At 43.3% G+C, this 17,774-nt stretch overlaps 1 protein-coding gene across 9 annotated transcripts in view; it reads left to right on the plus strand.

The window, feature by feature from the left end:
• The window catches only part of PALLD (palladin, cytoskeletal associated protein), a 396,356-nt gene that overhangs the window by 338,651 nt on the left and 39,931 nt on the right, over positions 1-17,774 (plus strand). For 5 of the 9 annotated variants that reach the window (XM_045798679.2, XM_045798680.2, XM_087866572.1 and 2 more), the window contains one exon: positions 16,068-16,746. The exons of the other annotated variants lie outside the window; for them this stretch is intronic. The gene's annotated coding sequence lies outside the window, so the exon portion shown is untranslated. The remainder of the gene's footprint in view (positions 1-16,067; positions 16,747-17,774) is intronic. 9 annotated transcript variants of the gene reach the window in all.

Raw genomic sequence — 17,774 nt, forward strand, 5'->3', positions numbered from 1 at the left:
CAGTATGTTAAAAATATTGTTTCAACATATAAGTAATATAAACATGATAATGAGATCATTTTTACACTCTCTTCCTAAACTAAATCTTCAAAATCTGGTCTGTTTTTTAAACATACAGACATCTCAGTTTGGACGAGCCACATTTCCAGTGTTCAGTAACCACATGTGGCTAGTGGCTACCCTATTTGGACAGCACAGGTCTAGCGGATACAAATTAGGATACACAAACCTTTACACTCTAAATCAATGTAGCAGATACAGTGTTAAATATTCTAGAGGGTCGGGACACCTGGGTGGCTCAGTTGGTTAAGCGTCTGCTTTTGGCTCAGGTCATGATCCCAGGGTCCTGGGATCGAGTTCCGCCTTGGGCTCCTGGCTCAGCCCGGAGCCTGCTTCTCCCTCTGCCTGTCGTTCCACCAGCTTGTGTGTGCGCGCGCTCTCTCTGTCCAACAAATAAATACAATCTTAAAAAAATATATTCTAAAGGGTCATCTCCATCTTTTCACAGCTGGAGATGAATTTACAAACCATTGGACAGGAATAAGAGCTAATCCCGGTAGTAGAAACGGAGTTCAGTCGGTGGAGAGGTATCTGTTGAGAACCTAGTGTGCGTGGGGGCCCACGTCAGATCCTGAACCACAGCCATGTACAACTGGACGGGAAGTCCCCTCCGTCAAAGCACTGACCTCCCAGGGCTGGGGCAGGGGTGGGCTGGAGGGCTGGGCATTTAGGTGGAAAGTATAAAAAGAGATATATGAATGCAGTAATTTTGTGGTAAATGCTGTGAAGAAATAAAACAGGATAATGAATTAGAGCGAGGTGGGAGTCCTCTTCTTGCTCCCTTGGGTATTATATGAGTCATTTAGGAAGTGAATTGGTCTGTGTAGTGTGAAAAATGTTTTTAGTTCAGCCTAGGCAAATACTTCCTCTAATTATCAAAGTGACTCAAGAGATTCTCATTTTTCTTTAAAAGAGAATCTCATTATTGAAAAAACACCAGTTCCCAAAGACATGGAAACAACTGAAGAAACTGGTTTCTATGTACTTCAAATAATATTTTCGGACCAGGCCCCGGATGACAACATCTCTCCCCCAGGATATAACAGCTGACATAGCTGAAATATGAAGTATGGCTAAATTAATACAGGGAGACTGATAATTTAGGAAAGATTTTTGTGTTTGTTTAAACTGAGACAAATTAAATTTTTTTTATCTGTTCCCTTTCCATATTTACTCAAGTAAACTTCAAAACTAATTACTTCCAAAGAATTTGGTCTCAACTATGTGTGCATGACCCGTGAATGTTGTCAAGAGTATGGGACTAACTAAATAATCTAATAAATGTGTTGAATATGAAAGTTTTGTGTTTTTAAAAAAGTCTTGTTATAAAGAGCAACGTAACTGCCATATAGTATATACCTGTGTGTTTTTTATGTACAGCCTAGCTTGGGAGGGAACACAGGAATGGTTATCAGTATTTAGTTGATGCTGGGCTGGAAATTGGATTGGGAGGAAGAAAGTATAGAATGAAGACATACTTTTTGTGGTGTCCTTTTGTATCTTTTGCTTTTTGAAGGGTATGAGTTTTTAATTTGAAGTCCAATTTAGCAGGGTTTTTTTTTTTCTTTTATGGAACACACTTTTGGTGTTATACCTAAGAAATCTTTGCCTTACTTATGGTCACAGAGATTTTCTATGTTTTCTTCTTGAAATTTTATAGTTCAGGTTCACAGTCAACTTGAAGATTCCTATGAGTTACTTTTTATATAAGGTGTGAATTGTGGGTCAAGGTTCTTTTTTTCTTTGCATATGGAAATCAAGTAGGATTTGTTTTTGCATTTTTATCATGTGTACTTTAAAGAATTTAATTTCAAAAGAGATAAAAAGGAATATTGTATAGAAAGGTCTGTAGTTACTGGTTATAATTACAAGTTCAATTTTAAAAAGAAAAAGTTTTGTTATGACTACTCTACTGATTTTCAGAAGCTACCGTTAATTATCCTTGTGCTTTAATTCTCTAAGCCAAAAAAGTTAAATTCTGTTGGTTAAAAAGATTATGCTGATGCCTTGTTTTTCCAACCAATTTCATAATCAAAACTTGATGGCAGTATTTTGTTATGGGTAAGAAACTAAAAATGTTACAGGCCATTTGTCAGGGTAAATTTAAACTGAGTATTAGATCAGCTGAATGAAAAGGGGCTATAAAGACAGACTTTCTATCAGGAGAAGGTAGGGATACTAAAACGTCAAACTGGAAAGGAACAGTTATGGATAAATTTGCAATTACCAGAATTCCTTAGGGAAAGCACGACGCACAAGAGCTCTTCCACAGTCCTTGGTAGGGAGTGACATCCTGCCACCAAATTGCCTTCCCAGGGGGAGTGGGTCTCTTTAATGCTTTTATTTTGTTGCACTGAGTCAATCTAAGGTCACCCCCACCTTCTCTGTCCTGTACCGGAGCTAGGGCTAGCCTCTCTAGGTAAGCACTGAAGCAATAATGACTAATGGTTGGAAAATACACTAATTAGCAGAGAAGGCCCTGTGTCTACAGGTCTTCAGACCACTGAAGTGCCTGAATGCTTTATATTTGACGGGTGCTATCTGTTCTTCCTTTTCAAGTTTGGGACCATTTAAGGGATAAGCTAAGGAGTGAGAAAGAGAGATCCAAGCCTCAGATTTGTACTGGGGAAAACTAGAGGAGAAAAGAGATGGGTGGCTGAGCCAGGTGACATTGCTAATACTTCACCCTGCGGTGAAGCAGGTGTGCCTCCCCATTCACAGGTAGCTAGCATTCTGCAGTTCACTGGAGCAGCCCCCACCTCCCAAGAGGGAGGAGAAAGCACTCTTCCTGCAAGCAGCAGGCCCTAAGGAGAAGAGGAAGGGAAGGGCTGATCCAGGCCTGCCCACATGCACCTCCCTTACCAACCAATAGGGGAGGATACAGGCAAGGGTTTTCCTCTTTTGGAAGTCCCCCCATGTGGCAACAGGGTAATAATTTTTAAAAGATGATAGCATAATGCTCTTTAAAGGTGTGTGTGTGTGTGTGTGCACGCGCGCGTGTGTGCGTGAGATATATCATAGATGACTAATGTCCTCTGGCTCATTTTGACATTTTTGTAAATTCTGTGGCTCTTTCATTTATTCATATATTTTAGAGACCAAGAAATGTCCACAGCCAGAAAAAATATCACTAGTAAATTCATAACTGTCATGTTTCTATATGTAGTACATTAATCCCGTCTTATTTAGAAGGCATGAACAACCAAAATTCACATTAATTTTGGTTCCCTGGTATGAACTCTTTGTGCTTCTGAGATTGTAGATAATGCTTTGATTCCTGGTGGCCACCATCAAGACAGATGGTCAGACTTGGAAGGTCAAGTTAGGAGTAAAAGTATCATTATTCTATAATTTTTACATAGGACTATTGTCTGTAGACAATAATTTTATCGAATTTAAACTTGAAAATGAGCATTCTGCTGATACTGTGTCCAGTCAGACGTATGGGTACGTGCACACGCACACACGTGAATGTTGTAACTGCGTTAGGACATAAAACCGTTGGACAAACAGCTCCGCAGGATTCCTAAGCAAGGCTCCCTCCTTCCTCTTCTGGGAGGAAGGAGCCCTTGTTGGAACCTGACTGATTTACAACAGATCTTTCCTTTGTTCTTTGGACTATTTATCTGTATTCTTGTTAAAAATGACCTTTCGGTTTAATTGTTAGTGAAAGGCTTTTAGGGAAAGAAGTTCGTACCTTGGTGTCTTCACTTGCGAGGCTAAAAGCAAAAAAGCTGGTTACTAAATGCAGCTCTGTCAGCGGTCTCCTGTGGGGTACTTCGACACATGTCCTTCTTTTCTGTCCTACAAGATGATCCAGGTCCCTTCCGTCTATCATTCTGTGAATCTCCTGTTTACATCATCATACAGATATTTATACTCAAGTAGCTTTTTCCATTATTTGTTTTGAATTTTAAAAAGAATAATCACATCCAGGTGTATACACGACTTCCCTAAATGAGGGGCCACCTAATATGTAACATTTTAAAATCTAATCATAAAACCCAGTGTCATATGCTGCAGACTTCATTATTTACATGTTTTGGAAAAGAAGTAAAGTAAAACAAGCTCAATACTGTAGGTGTATCTACTATAAAGTTTTCTTCTTTCAGAAGGCATTTCAAGATGTCGCAGGGTTTTTCTCTTACTGAGAGTCATAAACACCATATTCTAGAACATTCCATTCAGTAGAAGGGTAGGTGAATGCCTCTTGACTATATACGGTCATATAGAACCATGCTGAAACTTCATGGAGCTATGATACATTTCTCTCATTTTTTACAAGAGTAATTACATTAAGTAATTGGGCTCTTTTATCTAAGAATTATTTTAGTGGTTTAGTCATTTCTCAGGGAGGAAACCTCATTTATTATGGTTCTTCCCAAGACACATTTGGATAGACTTCATTTACTGCTGCCAGGACTGGGTCTGCCTCCTGAGCGGGAAGGTCGGTCAGCACTGTCATGACTACAGCTCATCCTTTGGCTTCTAAGGAATGTCAAGGTCAGTTGGTCATAAGCTAAGAAAGGTCAGAGCCACTTAAAATTTAACAGTTCTTTTCCCTGGTCACAAGTCTCTTAGTGCACACTGCTAAGCTACGGCTCTTGAGCTTGCCAAAATGCATTTTTGAGTTTTTTCAAGAACCTTTTCCCTAAAGAGGTTGGAATTGGTGCCTGGTGATCAGGCAATGCCTGCAAGCACGCCGTGGAACCCTTGCCTTAGCTGTCTCGGTCGTGAGCATGTATGCTAGCAATGGTCGACCTTTAAGAGAAAATCGATTACTCTTTGAGTACTCAGGTCCAGCTGTGCACTCCTTTCACTTATTTACCCTTGCGAGACTGAAATATGTAGAAAATGTTATTGGCATCTTATCGTTTATTCAGAAATGTTGTTTAGTTCTTCAGCGATAGGCTACTAGAAATCTAAAATGTCATCCTTATAAGTCAGTGTTGTTCATCAATAGGTGGAAGATAACCATTTTTTAAAATTCCATTATATTTAGCGATGCAGTCTCTCAAAAGATGTGGTAACACAAAAATTAATATTCACATGTCCAATTTTCAGAGACCAGATTGTGGATTTTATAGTTGGGAGGAACTTTAAAACATATTTTAAGGGACTATTTAAAAATAGTCTGATTTTCTGTTTCACAGATAAGAAGCAACTCAGACCCGTCTTAGTCAAGGCCACACAGATAATTTGTGGCACGGTCACTCTGCCAGGGAATAGCCCAGTGGCAATTTCTCCAAGAAATAAAAGTTGGCAAAGCACAGCATATGAAGCATAAAGCATTCCCTACCTAAAACTGTACATGTGGAATGTCTCTAGGACATAGTCAGGCTGTCTCTCTGTGTGGCTGTTTTGGGCTCCGTTGAAGTGTTGGTATTCCCAGTAACAAAGGGGTGGGAGTGACAGAGTTAGAGCCAGTCTTGGGTGGAAACCACATTAGAAAGGTCCCCCGTGGCTGAAGGGGTCATAGTGCACATGCAAGTATTAGATAAGTCCTGCTGCCTTGACGAGAGATACCATAAGATAATAGTCACGAGCCACACCGCCTCGGCGTAAGCCCATCGGCACTGCTTTCCAGCTGTGTACCTGTGAGCAACTGTTTAACCTCGTGCCTCGGTTTCGTCATATATAAAATGGAGATAACAAAAGAGGCCTTCTCTCCTTAGGTTTTTTATAAAGATGCAGTATAGTTGGTATAGATTAAGGACTCCTAACAGTGTTTGGTACATAGCAAGTGCTCAGTGCCAGGTGGCAATGAAGCTACTGGTGCCAGTAGTAGTAGTAGTCGTCGTCATGATTGATTAAAGATTTTATTTATTTATTAGAGAGAGAGAGCACGAGCGGGATGGAGGGGCTGAGGGAGAAGCAGACTCCCCGCTGAGCAGGGAGCCCAACATGGGGCTCGATCCCAGGACCCTGGGATCATGACCTGAGCTGAAGGCAGACGCTTAACCGACTGAGCCGCCCAGGTGCCCTGATTAAAGTCTGTGAACAAGGGCCTCCCCTGGGAATTCAGATACATGGACTAGATGCTCTTCTTCTTCTGGAATAGTTGGTAAGAGCACTGTGTCCTTTTTTTACCATTTGAAATTCTTTAAAATAGAAGCTTCAGGAATTTTATGTTTTAAGAATTAATTATACTTTGTATGTCTTAAGAATTTTCTGCATTTTAAACATTATATTTTTATATGCACAAGGTTAAAAAATAGTCAAGCTGCTAGTATAGGAGACTATGACATGCAAAAATAAAAGACTTCCTCTACCTCGTTCTAGTCTCACTCTCCAGAGATCAGCACTTTCAGTCATTTGTTTTTAGACCATCTGATGGTTTCTTTCACAATTTTATGAACAAGATATATATTCATTATTTACTGATGCATCAACTTCAGTAGTGCTATTAATTTTTTTAAAGATTTTATTTGTCTGAGAGAGAGTGGAGGGAGGGGCAGAGGGAGAAGGAGAGACTCTGGAGCAGACCGTCTGCTGAGCACGGAGCCGGACGCACAGCTCGATCTCACGACCCTGAGATCACGACCTAAGCCTAAATCAAGAGTCGGTTGCTTAACCAACTGAGCCACCCAGGTGCCCCGCTATTAATTTTTAATATTATTCTTACCAGCAAGATGCTCTTGTCAGGCCTTTGGCACTGACCAGCCGATAACTTTGTGTAGTTAATCTCTCTCTGTTTCTATGTCCTTATCTGTAAAATAAGGAACTTGGACTGGTTGGTCTCCAGGGTTACTTTTTTTTTTACAGTGTGAGAGAACATTTGAACTAACTTAAGCAAAACAAAAACAAAAACAAAAAAAACATGGAGAGGAGCAGTTATTTTGTACCTGGAATTGACAGATAAAACTGATGTGAGGGCTATCTGAATCTAGGTGCTAAGATAGCATCCCAGTGTCACCTCTCTTGTCTTTTCTCTCCCAGTGTGGCTTCTTTTTATGTTTTGGCTTCCTTTTTGTAGGCTCTTCCATCGCAGCCAGCACCTCTGAGGGATTTCTGTCCTTTTAGTTATCTAATCTTAGCTATCTGTCAAAGAGACACATTTCCATCTCATCTTCAGTATGAAAAATCCTGATTGGCCCGGCCTGACCTGGATCATTATTTCTCCTGGAATGATTTGGTGAAGCCAACAAGGATTGGCTAGTCCTGGGTGACATGCTCACCCTGTGACCAAGGGTTGGGGGATTATGACTGGCAGACCCATAAGGATTGGGGTAGAAGCTGGTCTGTGAAGGAGGGGATGAACTGATTTTACCAGATGAAGGGAAGAATGGTAGATCATAAAAGCAGATGTCCACTCCTCTTGAAGTTTCAAGAAATTGATTTTAAGAAGTAACTCACCCCGGGGCACCTGGGTGGCTCAGTCGGTTAAGCATCCAACTCTTGATTTTGGCTCAGGTCATAACCTCAGAGTGATGAGATCAAGCCCCACACTGGGCTCTGTGCTCAGTCTAGAGTCAGCTTGAGATTCTGTCACCCTCTCCCTCTGCCCCTCCCGCTCTTGCTCTCTCTCTCTCTCTCAAATCTTAAAAAAAAAAAAAGAAGGAACTCATCCAATTCTCCACCAGCTAGTGAGTCATTACTTGCTTTTATGAATGCTTACCGCCATGTCACCAACCAATGGCCTCATTCTCCTTCCAGAAAGCAAGCATGGCCTCCACCTACACATTCTCTAACTTAGTATCAGCCAGTAGCAACTCCCAGCAGTGCTTCCACAACACTTGAAAAACGAGTCCAGACATCAGCGTGAATTGCGGGCAGGCATCATCAGTGCCTCAGGTCCCAGCCCCAGCACGGTTGTCCTGTGCAGTTTTGTTCACACTGCGCTGTTAGGTCTTCGTGGCCTGCTATGCAGTGGACACACAGGGAGCCATTTCCTCTTTCTGTACAGGGACTGTCTTTGTTATCTCAGGATACAATCTATGCTTTGGAAAAAAACATGGCAGCGATGGGCAGAATGGGCCCTTCTAAAGAAAAGAAATGCCTTGAGATGACTAAAGTTTTCACCAAGTTCTGAAAATATCCCTGAGACACTTTTCCTCAAGGTAAACATAAACTCGAGGTGCTTCTGACTGATAACCAAATAAAATGGAAAATGGGCACTGGTACAGGCTTCCGCGGCCTGGAACACGATGGAGTGCCGCACGGATGCCAAATTGGGAACTCGCCTACCAGCTTCACAAACACTCCCTTTTGGGGGATGGGAGTTTCATATTTTGGATACTAAAAAAACTAGAATACAAGTCTTGTCATCCTTATAAGAGCTCTGATTGTTTCACCTTTCCCATTTTCCGCCTAAAACGATGCCTGATGAGCTCCTCATGGGTACTGCCAAACATTGCAGTAATCGCCAGGAGAGCACAGAGAACCCACACCTGGTTCTAGAATATCTGGCTCGTGGGTGTGGGCGGAGGATGTCACCGCCAAGCCCTGGCAGTGCCGTACCAGCCATGAGGACTGGCGCGACTTGCAGGAGGGAGAAAGAACCGCTAGATAATACTGGGGAGGACTTCGAGGAAAGATAGATGTTGAAGGGGGCACGAAAGGCTAAAGACAGCCTCAGTGGATGGAGAGAAACTGGTGGGGGTGGGCCTTCCCAAAGAGGGCAGGACACGCAAGAAGGCTAAGAAGGAAAACCCAACGTGAATTTGGGGAGCAAGGAGACTTGGAATTTGAAAGGATGAAATGTGGAGCTAGAGCAGGAATTAGAAGAAGTTAGGACTGCTTGGGGCCAAACTGTGGGAATCTTCGAATTATCCATGCGTTATTGGGTGGGGAAATTAGAGGAGGGGGTACCCTGTCTTAGGTGTGATGAGTTTATGTTCTGTCTATGAACTGGGCAACAGAACTGGAATTTAGGATTGGGGTCTGGGTCAGAGATAGATTAGGGAGTGATCAGAGAGTTCTGGTGTTGGGGGGACACCGTAGTGAGAGGGCCAGAGAAGAAGCCATGAGGGGAAGGCACAGGATCAGAGGCAGGAGAACAAGACAGTGGTGGCCATGAGGATGATGGCAGTGAGAAGAGCGCTTCGAGAAGGAGCGGTGGGTGCTTGCATTGTCAGTGCAGAGGGGGCGAGAGTGAGCACAGAGACAGGACTGACACCCCCAGATTACAGATCCAGAGCGTGACGTTACCAGATCTTTATGGTCAAGAAAATACCTCAATTTTTAGGAGGTTTACAATATCAGGCCAGTGGACAAAAAGGTTTTGTGGTGGAAAGAGAGTAAAGGTCTGTTAACAGTGAGTGGTTCCTGAGCCACTGAACTAACTAGTTCACGTTTCTATAAGGGAGAACATTCTAGCAGAACCGCATCCAACCCAATTCCCACGGGAGCTGTTCTGAGACACACAAAACCCTAAAGCTATTTTTCTTAACTTGTGGACAGGATTGATCTGTAGAATTTACCTGCATTAAGAAAAAAATGCAATTAATGTTAGCTGATGAGGTGATGATTGTTTACAGAATAAAAGTATCCTTCCTTTTATGAGATTTTATAAGAGTCATTTGTGGAATGATTTTAGTTTGCTTCTCTGAGGCCTTCAAAATCTATTTCTGTTCACCAGGAAATAACATACTCATTTTTCAAAAACAATTTCATGGCTGTGAAAACAGCATATGCCTAGGAATGACATATGTATACCACCGAACGCCATGCTCGGACTTGGTTAGTTGTTTATGAGTTCCTTTTACACTCAGTTTCTTTATAATGTTTGAATGTTACTGGGCTAAAGAGTAAGGATCATAAAATCTGAAAGTTTATTAGGACCTTACAGATACTACATTATAAATTCCCATTTTCAAGTTGAGAAACTGGGTCCCTGATAGGCTAAGCCAATTATCCAAAGTCAGAAACAGCTGGTAGCTGAACTGGAGTTGAACTATTTGAACATTTCTCCGGTCGACTCTTTGTTCTTACTTGTAAGTAGCGTGCGTGATAGTGACTTTATCCGCGTCAGTGTCTCTTAATGTCCACTATATTCGAGCAGTTTTTCTAAGAATCAGCAGCTAATCTCTTCCTGCTGTTTCCACTAGCCTGTGCAGCAACAGAAATGAAAATTATTTAAGGCATTTAACTGTGATGTGGAATTGATGCTTTTAGAACCTGACCTCACATTCCTCCCTTAAAAAAAGCTGAGGCTGAGACGCCAGCAGCCCACCTCATTCGGATTCATCAGGCAAACACCATTGGAGTCTGCGCCTTCTCGCATACAATGTAGGCGGGGTCCAGTCCTTTTGGCAGGACTACAGATGCTTTGGACCCCAACCTGCAGCCTTCACAAAGCCACACGACCATTTACGTGCCCCACAGAGAGTCGCGCCTCCACGGACCTCCTGAAGGAGAATCCCCCGCATCTGGGAAGCCAGCTGCAGGATTCCCGTTCCGAGGAACAGCTCAAGTCAGTGTTGGCCCTTGTTGGGACCCCAGCCCAGCCACCCAGTCCCCATTGCCTGAGCTACGTGAGGGACACAGCCATCCTTTGATAGTTCAGAGACATTCCCAGGAGGATTATGAAGTGGTCAGCAGTTGCTCCCTCTTTCTCATGGTACATGGAATGACTTCAAATAGACCTCAACTTTATATATGAAGACATAAAGAGCTCCTGTTTTTCTGTAGCAGAGCCAAGGGCAGTTCTTATTCTAAGTGGAAAAGACGAGCTTTTCTAAAGAGACGCAAGTCGTGTGCTGATTTCACTCCGGTCACTTCTTCCCTGAACCCTCCTGTGTAATTAATTGGGTTCCGTCCTGGCTCTACCTAGGGAGTCGGGATGATTTACAAAAGGCTCAGAATAAATTAAAGATCAAAGAACATGGTTTGTATAAAGAAACCTATGTCGTTTTGCAATAAATGCTAAACACACATTCCCAAGCAGTAGTCAATTTTCATCTGATTCGCACATTCTCTTGTTGACGGTACTTTGTAGAAGATCCAAACCTTTTATCCCTGCCCTCTCCCCCAACCTCAGGGAGAATGTATTTAAATTCTTAGCTATTTTTGCACTTACCACCTCCCCAAAACCCAGTACAGTACATTCTCATTTGGCTTACATTAATTCATTTTTATTGTGTAAATGATTGTTCTCAAGGTTGTGATTTATGTACCTTTTACCAAGGGGCCGGAATAAGTTAGTGCTAAACAAAGCAAGTTGTTAGATATTGACCCTCACCAAGTGGACCTAGTTTATGTGATATGAAGATATAAATTAAAGTATGAGTAATAGAAACAAGATCAAGACGGTTGAAGTACTAATATAATAAAGTAGATGGAACTTAATCAGCACTCCCTGAACTGCAGCCCTTGTAGGAGTTTTATATTCTATTTTATAAGTTCCCAGAGTTAATATATTGAGTTCTCTCATACATCTGATACTGAGCTAATCCCAGCCAATGTTGTGGGAACACCCAGTTTATTCCCTAATTCACTTATCTACCTCATTTGAAAATGCTTAAAATTCCCCAGTGCAGTGTGGGGCCCTCCTGTCGTAGGCCTGCCCTACTGAATGTACCTGATGGACTCAGAAATTCACATGGTTTCTGTCACTGCCAGTGTGTGTCTGCCAGTGTGGCGTTCGGTTGTGTGTTGTGAAGGTGCCGGGTTAGTGTTGTGAGGATGCTGGAGGTCACTGTCCTTGCCTTCACAGTGCTTATAAATAGCAGGACCAGCAGAGCTCTCGGTTCGGAGGGCGCAGTCCTGCACCTCTTATCATACAGTGGCTTCTGTATCACACAATAAAAAATGAAAGAAAATATATAAATCAACAGCGCATTTATTCTGAAAGCACAAATGTTGTTCAGCTTCAAGATCCCATGAGTTTCTCCAGACAATTATAAATACTCGATCTTTATTAATATGAGCAGGGGATAAATTACTTCTTGCAATCCAGACATTGCTCCAGAGAGAGACATACTGGGAATTTCCAATTTACATAAAAGTTGTTCTCCAGAAGTTTACTTTCACATCATTCATTTTGAGCTTGGGCTGCAGGTCCCCAGAGAAAAAGTGGTATGTATAATAATAAGCTAACATTTTAATAAACCTTTTTTTTTTTCTTGTTTATTGAGCATTTTGGAAAGAAGGCTCTTGAGCCAGCCAGCCCTTCACATCCAGGTTCTGCCCTTAGACAAATTACTTGACCTCACTAATCTATGGGGAATTTTTTTAATGGGGATGAAAATACCAGCCTCCCAGGATGGTTGAAAATGAGTCAGTCCAGTGCCAGGTGCATGACTCGTGCTGTCTCTCATCTCCTGCCCCTGCTGTGGTTTTATGAGTATAAGAAGGACCACCACTTCTGGTGGGAACAGATAAAGAGGAAATTTCCCTTGCAGTAAGTAGAACATTATCTCCATTTTTTTTAGGGTGCATTTTATACAGTAACACGAACTGATGTGGTGGTTCTCTCCTGCCGTGGAATGTTTCTTGAACTCACGCTGTGAACCAGGCATTGTGCTCATTGAATCCTCACGGTGACCCCACAGTTAGTAGCTGGTGGAGTTGGGTTCCCAGTCAGTGCCATTGAACTTGAGTCTAGCCTTTTTCTCCTGTACCACACTGTCACTTGGCTGGTTACATTTTTCCAAGGCTGCTTTAATTGAGTGGCAAGAGAGATTACTGAATTGGAAAGTAAATTGGGTTCTGCATGTCTCTCTATATGTCCCTGTCAAATCTAAATCTTTGCCCCATCCAATCTAAATCTGTAAAACTGTTCTAGTTAAAATCTATGTCCAAACCATTGGGGTGCAGGGAGGGGGGTTCTTGATTTTCTGTAATGTAAGAGGGGAATCCACTGAGTTAATATTTACATATTCCCTTTCTGAGCTGCCAAGATTTTCTCATCTTTGCACCGTTTCACCCTAAGAAGAATCAAGTTTGCAGTCAGATATTCCGAAATATATTCTTAAATATGTAAAATTTTAAAACGTTGGCCCTCACGCTGTGGCTTCGTGGAGGCATGAGTGGAGAAAGTTCATAGAGGGGAAAGATGACAGATTTTTTTTTTTTAATCACATTGGAGGTGGGGGTTCTTCCATGTGGACATGCCTGGTGCAGTTAAAGAAGCCAGATACAGACACAGATCGAACCTGGCTCTGCAGGTGACTTGTTCTGTGACCTTGAGCGTGTTACTTGAAGTTTCCCCATCTGTAAATGGGCTGTGACAGGTGTGTAACAAAAAGTCCAGACATCTCGTTTCCTTAAGTATCGAAGCCTTTAGAATTGAAGGAGGGGTAAGAATAGAAAATTTCTTAGACTTTTTGAATTGTGGTAGAGGGAGGGAAAAAGGCTGGGGGAAGGGTGTGGTTGATGAAGTAGTTGTGCAAAATCAAAAATTTTAATATGCCACTCAAAGTGTTGTCCTTGCAACTAGGGCTGTCGAGATGTCTTAACTTTTCAGCCTTGACATAGTATTTCCAAGAGGTTCAATGCAGTTTCATTTTCAGAAAAAAAGAAGAAAATGGGGAAACCAGAAAAGTGATGAATTTTTATAACATTTAAGTAATTTCCAGGGGCTTTTCTGGTAGCTTTCATTCCCTTTGCCTTTTTATCTCCGTGAAAATCAACTTTTATAAAAATAACATAACGAGGACGGAGAAAATGATTTAGAATTGTGCATTTCATCATCTCAGAATCCAGGAGTCAGATCCATTTAACTCAAGTGTTCTTTAAAATATTATGATTTGCCAGAAATCAAACCAGACACTTCATGATTCAAAATAACCGTTTTACTCTCCCTTCCCACCTCTCCAGTTCTCTGCATATTTTATTCTTCGCCCAGTGCAAAATGGGGGAGTAGAAACCCTAGCAAAGTTCTTCACTGCAGTATCTACTAGTTCATTTCTTGTGAAACGCTACATTAAGACTTTCTTGAACCATCACTTATTACAAAAGTAGCATCTCAGCAGCTTTAAGCCCACATGGGTGTTAACAAACTTGGTGGTGGTTCTTAATGGCCAGAAGAGTAGGCATGACCCCGGGAGAGTTAGCATATAGTGGTGGTCTGGGCTTTCCTGCCCTGGCTTCTTTGAAGACTGGCTTCTCAGGAACCACTCCCTAATCCTGGGGCACAGGAGTCCTCACACCAGATATAAGGAATGATACGAGTCTGTAGCAGCCTTGCCAGAGCCACTAAACACAGCTATTTGCTGATGCCAGGCCAAGCTCAAAATACCTTAAGACACAGCTGAGGCCATGGTGAGCCCAGCTGGCCAGAGTAGGGGAGCAGTGTCTCTGAGAAGGGCCACACGGACCACTCCCAATCCAGGTACACAGGTCCTCTGAATGTTCATGATGAACATTCAAGGACTAGGCTGCATAGGTAGGAAATAAGGTGATAGACCAGGCAGGAAGATCAGAAAGGAGCATTTGGGGATTTAGGATGAGAGTGCTAGATGATGGGTTTAGAGCTGTTGGGTGGTTTTTATGACTTCTATTCCTGGGCCAGTTCTAAATACATGAATGCAGGAGCACATGTGCTGGACAGGGGACCCAAACCACACCGACATCTGGAACTTGAGCATCTGGTGAATCCTAGCAGTGGCATAGCTGCTTTTAAAACGCTCCAACTGAGCTCCATAGTACTGACCCCACAAAATTCTTTGTTGTTGAAATCTTTGATGCTCTGCACAGATTAAGCATATAGAGCCATCTATATACTTTATATACATAAAAGAACCATCTAATTTATACTTTTCAGTTCCCAAGAAAGCATTTCTTGTTCTTCTTGTGGGTTTATGTGTAATTACTGGATAATGACAGAAGGGGATGGAGACACAGGGTGTTCCTACGTTGAATGACACTTGCTAAGAGCTAACTTTTTATTCACTCTGATCAGCTTCAATTCCTTTCATTGCTTTCAGTTTTAAAAGCTTGATTTTGAAATTAAATACTTATGGATAAGGAAGTTTTGGAGGGTTTTTTTGTTTTTTTGTTTAAGCTTTAAAAGGCTTAAAGTTAGGAGTATGGCTTTGGTTTTGCATGGCTGTTCTGGCTGCTCGCTATAGTGCCACCTTCTGTTGAAGTTTCTTTTGACAGCCATTGGTCACTGAAGACAGGAAAACATCTTGGATGTAAAATTCAGCTAACCAGGAAAGCTTGCTTGAGTGAAATAGGGTTAGGTTTTAGCTAATTGCTAGCTGCTCACTAGCTTTTGTAAAAAATAAAATTCAAACTATCTCTTCTCGATGGAAAGTACCTGGAGAATTAAAACTGCATTATTATTATTATTATTATTATTATTATTATTATTATAAAATAATTTGTTATTGCTTATTGAACACCTACCTACATATTAAAGACCAGTGTCATTTGTATACTTTAGACATGGCGCAAAATATCAGTGTGTATTAAGGTTTGTCTAAATAATTGGCAATTCAGGGTTCACTACTAAAATTTTGGTGACAGTAAATTCTACGTATGTTTTTTGTAGGCAATAAATGCAGAAATTAAAGTAGCTGTCCCCCCCATCACCCTGTGGTATTTACTGAATGCAGAGTTGATAGCACTAAAGTAGGCAAATTGGACTAACCTTGATCTTCCAAAAATAACTTGTCTTTTCTTTTAACTTTCTCATTATGATAGAATTCTCTTCCAAAAATTTGACAACAAATGAGAGAGGGCTGAGAACTCATGTCGAAAGTTTTTCTCTTCATATTTCTGGTTCTGTTAAAATGAAATATGGTTCTGGAAGTCAGACCAAATTTCCATCACTGGAATTTGTAAATTGATTTGGATCATCTTAGGTAAAACTTAAATTAGACCTTGAGATAACCGATTATACTTAATTGACTTAGCGCTTTGTCCAGAATTAATAACGGGCAACACACTTTAGGCTAAATAACTCGGGCCTTATTCAGACCCACTTATTCAGGTGATCCTTTGGAGCTGGCGTACGTCAGAAGTTTCGCCCCCAAGTTAACCTCGCTGCCCCAGGTGAACATTCCTTCTAGTTCCCTCTCTGAAGGTGTCGCTTTTCTCTCCCCCCCCACCCCCCACAGGGACCCTCTGAAAATCCAGCAACTCCAGAACCAAATCCGGCTGGAGCAGGAGGCCAGCGCGCGGCACCCCCCGCCCGCCGCCGCCCCGCGCAGCGCGCCCCCGTCGCCGCCCTTCCCGCCGCCGCCCGCCTTCCCCGAGCTCGCGGCCTGCGCGTCGCCCGCCTCCCCGGAGCCCATGAGCGCCCTCGCCTCCCGCTCTGCGCCCGCCATGCAGTCCTCCGGCTCCTTCAACTACGCGCGCCCCAAGCAGTTCATCGCGGCACAGAACCTCGGCCCCGCGTCGGGCCACGGCACGCCGGCCTCCAGCCCCAGCTCCTCCAGCCTCCCGTCGCCCATGTCCCCGACCCTGAAGCAGTTCGGCCGCGCGTCCGCGCCGCCCTTCACGCAGCCCTTCGGCGCCGAGCCCGAGGCTCCGTGGTGCCCGTCCTCGCCGTCGCCCCCGCCGCCGCCGCCCCCGGTCTTCAGCCCCACGACGGCCTTCCCGGTGCCCGACGTGTTCCCGCTGCCGCCGCCGCCGCCCCCCGCTCCCCAGCGTGGCCCCGGCCTCCCTGTGCGCCTCGCCCACGGCCCGCTTCGGCCACAGCCAGACGCCCGCGGCCTTCCTCAGCGCCCTGCTGCCCTCGCAGCCGCCGCCGGTGGCCGTCAACGCCCTGGGCCTGCCCAAGGGCGTCACCCCCGTGTGAGTGACAGCTGCACGCCTCCGCTGCCCTCCCCGCACACCCGCTAATCCACAGCCCAGGGCTAGCGCTGTACCGTTTCCGCGTCTTTCCTTCCGTCGTGTTAAGATTCTTATCACGACAACTTTACCGAACTATTCTTTTTTTTTTTTTAAAGATTTTATTTTTATTTTATTCGACAGAGATAGAGACAGCCAGCGAGAGAGGGAACACAAGCAGGGGGAGTGGGAGAGGAAGAAGCAGGCTCATAGCGGAGGAGCCTGATGTGGGGCTTGATCCCATAACGCCGGGATCACGCCCTGAGCCGAAGGCAGACGCTTAACTGCTGTGCCACCCAGGCGCCCCTACCGAACTATTCTTGCTTAGCTACTTTACCGTTACCAAGACCAGTACTTTCTCTTCTACATTAAACAGTGTAAGACTCTCATCAGAAACCATCCACGGTGTACACAGGGCTCTTAATAATTGTGAAGAGAGTGGCGCTAGCTACCACGTAGAGCACCGTGCAGTTCACGGTTGCTCCCTCATTTGATGCGCTCCTAAGAGGTATCGCGGCCCCACTTACAGCTGAGGATTCCCGTAGGTGAAGAATTTGCTCAGGGTCCCATTAGCCACTCAACGGAGATTTGAATTCACGTCTGTCTGACTCCGAATTCATGCTCTTACCAACAAACCACGTATCTTAATATTTCAGATCAGTATTACAATAACTGTGGAGGGGCTTGGTTATTAAGTATATGCCTAATGTTTTTGAAATAGCTAAATTAACAATTAAAAACTACGCCTTTATATATATGTAGTCATTGGGCAGAAGGAAGAAAAACAGGTAAATGTCTTTGTGTTATCGATGCAAGGAAGTGAGGATGCGTGCAATCTAGTGAAGTGATGTGCCAGTTCTGTCCTAATGGTAATCTCTAGCTAGACTGTATGGATCCTCTGTCTCAGTTTTTCTCTTTGCAGATTATCTAAGTACTTGTCTTTCCTTATGTTGCAATGATGCTATGGCAGCCATCTGAAGTCTTTAAATAGA

Source organism: Ursus americanus, chromosome 13 (genome assembly GCF_024610735.1).
Source record: "Ursus americanus isolate L20-20 chromosome 13, mUrsAme1.1.p, whole genome shotgun sequence".
Taxonomy (NCBI): Eukaryota; Metazoa; Chordata; class Mammalia; order Carnivora; family Ursidae; genus Ursus; species Ursus americanus.